Source organism: Triticum dicoccoides, chromosome 7B (assembly GCF_002162155.2).
Source record: "Triticum dicoccoides isolate Atlit2015 ecotype Zavitan chromosome 7B, WEW_v2.0, whole genome shotgun sequence".
Classification (NCBI taxonomy): domain Eukaryota; kingdom Viridiplantae; phylum Streptophyta; class Magnoliopsida; order Poales; family Poaceae; genus Triticum; species Triticum dicoccoides.
In genome coordinates, this window is record NC_041393.1 from 31,801,183 (window position 1) to 31,807,451 (window position 6,269).

General features: G+C 47.8%; 1 pseudogene; it reads left to right on the forward strand.

Annotated features, from left to right (window-relative positions):
• Positions 1 to 495: 495 nt before the first annotated feature.
• LOC119338546 overlaps positions 496 to 6,269 on the forward strand; it is an 11,577-nt pseudogene continuing 5,803 nt past the window's right edge.

Here is a 6,269-nt window from a genome sequence, read left to right on the forward strand (position 1 = left end):
TCGTGGAGGATACACCGATCTGCACGTCCATTCACGGGCACTTCCCAGTACCACACCATCGTAAGTTCGTAACCTATAGGCTATAGCTATACTATAACTTTGAGTGAGAACGTCGCGGACACGGTGGCCAGTAGTTCCTGCTACCTCACCACTGGTTTTTCCAGAAGGATCTGTGCCATTTAGTTCAGTATATGTACAACTGATTTCAGAAACTGTAGTGAATTTTGCTAGTGGACTTGTGAGCCATCGGTATGCAGTCTTGTTCATCCCTTGATTGGATTTCAAGTCCTACTTGCATAGGGTGTTGAATGCTAACCGAAACTAATTAAGCGTCTAAGACAAAGTCACCCAAGGTGGGCACTAGCACTCCAAGCTTTCTATATATACAACACCTCTACCCTCTTATTCTCTCACAAAACACAGGGAGACGCAACTTCCCACCATTCTACTAGCTCACTGAGCTCTCGTTTCCCCTTCTTGCAAACAATTATGACCATGGCTATTCCATTTGCCGCCTTTGTTTGTCTACTCATAGTGCTACCACAAATCCAGGCCACTTCTATCCCCTACAATGGGACTGTACATCTTCAGGGGTGTCAGATCACTTGTATGACCGAGGTTAACTTGCACTTGTTCTTGCACCAATTCGTTGATGGACCAAACACGCCAAATCGCAATGAAGAAACCTTGGCCGCAACGACTTTTCCTTTTGGGTTTGGGACGAGATAGTTCATGACTGGACTCTTACCGAGACAACAAATTCCAAGGATACCGTTGTTGCACGTGCACAAGGCGTGCATGTCCAGGCTGGTTTGACCAAGGATAATAGATGGTACATGACTCATAACATAAAGTTTGAACAAGGAAGGTAATATGTTCTCTATTTCACTATTTTTGAATATCTCAGTATGTGTTTCGTGAGTTCTTTCGCCCGCGACATTGAAGTTATGTGCTTGCCTCTACTATATTTGTAGCTAAGGATTTTACACAACTTACTGGTGTACATACACATATTAATAGTTGTGCATTCACTACTAGGGAAAAGGCTAGCAGCAGCGCGGGTTTTAGGTGTATCAGTAGTGCGGGGAGAGGCGCTACTAATAAGGCGTTACAGCTAACACATAGCAGTAGCGCGTGCTCACCGGCGCTACCGCTACACAAGTGTAGCAGCAGCGCGGTTTGTGGGAGCTCGCTACTGCTAGTAGCTCTAGCGCGCTTTGACTGGACGCGCTACTGCTATCGCGGCGCTGCTGCTAACATTTATACACTCGCTACTGCTAATTTAAGTAGTTTTTTTTCCGGCATATTTATTTTGTATTTGAACAGGCTTTATAGAAGAATCTTTAGCACATAGAAATATCATCATGATACAGATACAAATGCCTGCGAGACCACAAATGTAATCATAGCATATACATACAAATAGTCTCATCATAATCATCATCCAACACAAAGTGATATCTTGTCATCATCTCGAAAATAGCGATACATGCAAGTCTCGAATACTTGCAACTACAACAACGTCATCCATCTAAACAAAGGTATACGCAAGAAGTGCTATCACTATGATTGAGAGCGGAACTATGCAGTACATGAGGTGGCGGTTACGAGTCCTCTCTCGCGCTAGCGTGAACCTCAAGTAACTAGCTTATCCTTCTTGTCTGCTTTTGAAGCCTTTATGGCTGGCGCCCGCGAACCCATTCACTTGCGCCTGACACTCATGCCACTCGTTGTACACCCCCGGAACCTTCCCTTTGTACACGACATAGCAATTCCATCTCGCCATCAAGAAACTAGGTACCTGTTAGAGATGCATGTTCATGAAGAGGATGTACAATCATATATATGCAACAAAATATACTAGAGCAACACCAAAAAAGAAAGGGTTAGCAACTAGATGCAACATACAGTACGCAAATTAATTAACTAGAGGTACGCAGGTCATCGTACGCAAACTAACAAAGTAGCGTTACGCAAGTTCAGCAGGGACTGTGGACATCACAAAGTTTCATCGCTACAAAAAGTATACAAGTTCAACCGACACATATCATCATCATCGGCATCATAAATCACTAGAAGTTCCATCCTTCCATATCATCGAGGATGAACCCTAGCTTCTTGAACGGCGTGAGGTCTAGACGTTGCATGCCTATGCGAGTTCGGACGTCAGCTCGCGATATAGGGCCGTGGTGGAACATCCCCTTCTCATCGACGACTTCTTTCATGATGATCGTCACAATGTCGCTTTGGATGCGAAAGAAGTCATCTCTAAGTTTATAATCCGCTTCTCCATGAGATTCTAGCCACTTGTGGATATGATCATCATTTCTGCTTCTCATGCGAAGCTTTTGGTGATCCGTGTTGAACTGAATCATGAGATGGACGATGTAGAATCCATCCTTCTTGCTTGGTTTTGGGACATGGATGCAGGAGAAGTTAGTTTTATGCGCGAAACCCATCTTTTTGTTCCTTTGTTTCCTGATCTGCACGTGGCCACCTCTAAAGCTGAAGCCTTGGAGAGCATCATCTAGAATATTCATTATGTGGGTGTAGTCTTTTTTCTCGTAGTCTCTGGAAGGGTCAAAATACACGACGTGGCAGACTTGCGGGTAAAGAACGATAAGGACGGCGCGCCCGTTGCTGCGGGGAAAAGACACCTCAAATTATTCCCCATATGAGAGAGAAGGAATGATTGAAATGTACGAAAGGGTTGTCCGGAACTGACTTACTTTGGATAATAAGGCACGAGGACAATTTCCCGGTCCTTATTTTGTACCATGAAGTTTTGGAGGTACTCCCTAGCAGTTTCACACTCAAAGTCGCCAAGACTCAAGAAAGACTCGTGCATGTAGTATGGATCTGCCACACAGATTTGCGAGGCTTCTTCACTCTTCATGACGGAGCTCATATGTAGCGCAAAAAGGCGGACGATAGTAAAATTGAGCCGCCTTGTTAGAAACATCTCAAAGATATGGTCAAACCGGAGGAAGAACACCTCCGCGGGCCGTGTGTCGACGTAGCACTTCCCCTCAGGCACACGAGCCGCGTATGTCAGATATCCTAGATCCTTTGAGGCTAGTAGGCTTTTCTCAGTCGATAGCACATGGTCGTGCAGTCTCCTGAGATCCCCTGATAGTGCCTACAGCGGTTTCGGTGGTAGCATCGGCTCGCCCGTGAGATGGAACATGACCGCACCTTTCACGGGTACACGCTCTTCAGAATGCATTGTCTGGCTGCTATGTGCTCTGGCTTGTTTGGAGGCAGTTACCTTCCCCGATCTCTTCCTCTCCTTTTTCTTGGGCACACCTTCCAGACCCTTCCTTAACCCCTGCCCCAGTGTTCCCGGGCTAAGTACTGTACGACCCTCGCGCCCGGCTAGTTGAGCCTGTGTTGAGGCGGCATCTTCAGGCGTGTCCTGTGAGGATTTCATGAAGAGAGACTTTTGCAATCCCTGCTACGACCCTGCCCGGGCATATCATCCATATCCTCATTAGCAAGCTCATAGCCCGATTCGCCATATGGTTGACTCATCATATCTATGTCACAGTCATATGCGTTTGTATTGATGAAATCCATAGGGTCGACCTCCGTCTCATCATCCATTCTCTGTTCTACAGGAGAAATTACATCAGCCAGTACTATTGCACCCCCTTCATCATGTCGTCCGCCGCTCTCACCCGGCACTACAGGAGCTGGTAATTGCGTAGGCGGGGTGGTGGTCTCCGCACATGCTTGTTGATGTGTGGTAGTTATTGGTGTGCTCTCGGCCGGCTCCAGACGAATAAGATTCTTCGGCCATAGTAGCACCCAATTCTTGCAGCTTCCAATCCGCGACGGGGTCTCGTCGTCCGCTCCCACATGCTGTACTGGAGGAGGCAAATCCTCGTGCCCCGATTTCACACTGGTCAAGCTAACCCTGAAGTGCCCAGCGGGGATCGGCTGGTTGTGAAACGTGCGTTGCAAGGGGTCCATTATCATCCCCTTTCCCACGTCCACCTTCTGGCCTTTGATCAAGTAGAGTATGGTGCATGGGGTTTCTTTCGCCTGCAAACACATATGTCTGTGGCGTAAAACAATCGAAAGGCAACAAAAATGGAATATTATATATATATATATATATATATATATGTGTGTGTGTGTGTGTGTGTGTGTGTGTGTGTGTGTGTGTTGGTGCGACATGTAATTACCATGACGGCGTCGAGCTCAGCCAAAGACGAAGGCCCACCTAGCGCGTCTGAGACTGAGGACGGGCTGCTATGAGCAGGAGCGGCTGCGAGAGGAGGCCCGGTTGCGTGAGCAAGTGATGGTGCGATGGTGTTGTTGTTCATGGAGTTGCTCCCGACGAAACTGGGCAACGGGAAATCATGTACCGTCTTGTCTGGATTTTTCTTCGTCCAGTTGATGATAACTGGAACCAAGTTAGTAGAAAAATCATTTCTGCAGGCAGTTACAGCTGCATTGACTGCCTGCTGTAGTAACTCATATTTGTCCTCGGCTGCTTTTTTCGCGTCCTCAGCTGATTTTTTCTCGACCGCAAGCTTCACCTTCCCGTCGATGTCCGCCTGACTAAACTTCTTTTTCTACTTCTTGGCCTCCGGGCCCTCGTTGTAAAACACCTTCCACGTGGCGCCGTCTCCAGCGCCGTGCACACGACCATATTGCGGCCGCTGGTCCAAAGGGAGTCCCGTAAGTTCGTTCAAGGCCCGGTTGAGAGGGGTGTCCCACTTGGGCCTCATCGAAGAAGTAGGGCTTTCGGTTGCAAGCTGGTGTTGCTTCTCTAGTAGTCTAATCAATTTCCTCGTGATCTTGTCCGTGTAAAAAACCTTTTTCTCCTTGTCCCACTTGTAGCGGGCCCTGATGAAGTCACACTCCAAGGGGTTGGTGAACTTCGCGAAGGGGTCTAGGAGACCCGCGGCTTCACGTTCCGCGTCCTCCTTATCTCATATGGGCCTTTTACCGAGGTAGCCATGGCTTCCGAGGCGATGCTTCCCCGTGTTCCTTTGCTGAAGGCTCTTGAATTTCGCAGCCTTAGCCTTGGCTGCCTCGATAGCGCAAGTGTCCTTGAAATTTTCGAACTCCTCTTCCGTAAGTGTCGATTTTCCTCCAGAATCTTGGACAGGGGTTCATCAGCCTCAATAGCTCGTTTCACCCTCCCTTTCCAGGAGGCCAAATCATTGTTGAACATGCCCATGGCGTGATTGTTAATCTTTTTCATCTTTGGATCATCCCACGGTTGTTCTATGTTATCATCCCGGTCGGGGAACTTGAATCTCTTGTGCAACTTCGTTAGGAGCAACCGCGTCAAATGTTCTTTACTCCTTAAGTCATCGTCGTTGATGCTCGCGCATTCCCGTAGGATGCATCCTACTTGGTTCCCATAGCACTTGCGAGGTTCTTCCGGCTCTAACGGCTCAAACTTGCCAGGTGCCATCTTTGTGATCACAAGTCGTCCAATCCCTAGTTTGTTAGGTTTTCGTATCCTCTGCTTCTTATGCTTCCTCTTTTCGGTAGCGGCATCGAGGCCGGTACCTTCCCCGCTGGTACCTTTCCCACCGATCTCGGTGCCGCCATCGGTGCCGGCGCCGTCGGTGTCGATGTCGGCGTCAGTACCATCATCGAGGCTGACCTGCAAACCTTGCTTAGCAGTCAAATAGTCGAGGTACTCTTGTTCACCCTCATAATCCATCTCGTCTGCATCTTGGTCAGAAGGCCCAGTTTCTTTGTTGTTCGACATGTTTCCTATGATTAAGTGTCCTCATTTATTTCTAAAAGTATGAATAAATGAGAAATGGCATAAAAAAATCTATGTGCCAGCACTCGATATGCCAACTATGTAGCACAAATCATGTCTTTATTCACGGGAAATTTCGGCATGACCTTTGCTAAAAAATGGACATATCGAGCGCCTGAAATTCACCGGAACGGAAATGAATCAACATTCTGGCGTAACATAGGCCACTCGGATCATTTTCCAAACATGACATGTCCAAAACATGACATATGCACATATCACATGTCCAGTTCAAATTTGCATATAAATTCAGCTAATTTTGAAACCTAGCTAAATTCATAACTAAATAGATAACCTAATTAACATACTGCCCTAACTAAACCTAAGTAAATTAACCGAAGAACCCTAGCAGAGAAAGGGGGGGTTTACAGAGGGTGCAGGGGCGAGGAGGCAGGCCCGACGACGGCCGGGAGGGGAGAGGAGGGAGGCGAGGGCCGACGGGTCGGGGGCGAGCGCGCCAGGGTCGGGGGCGAGCGCC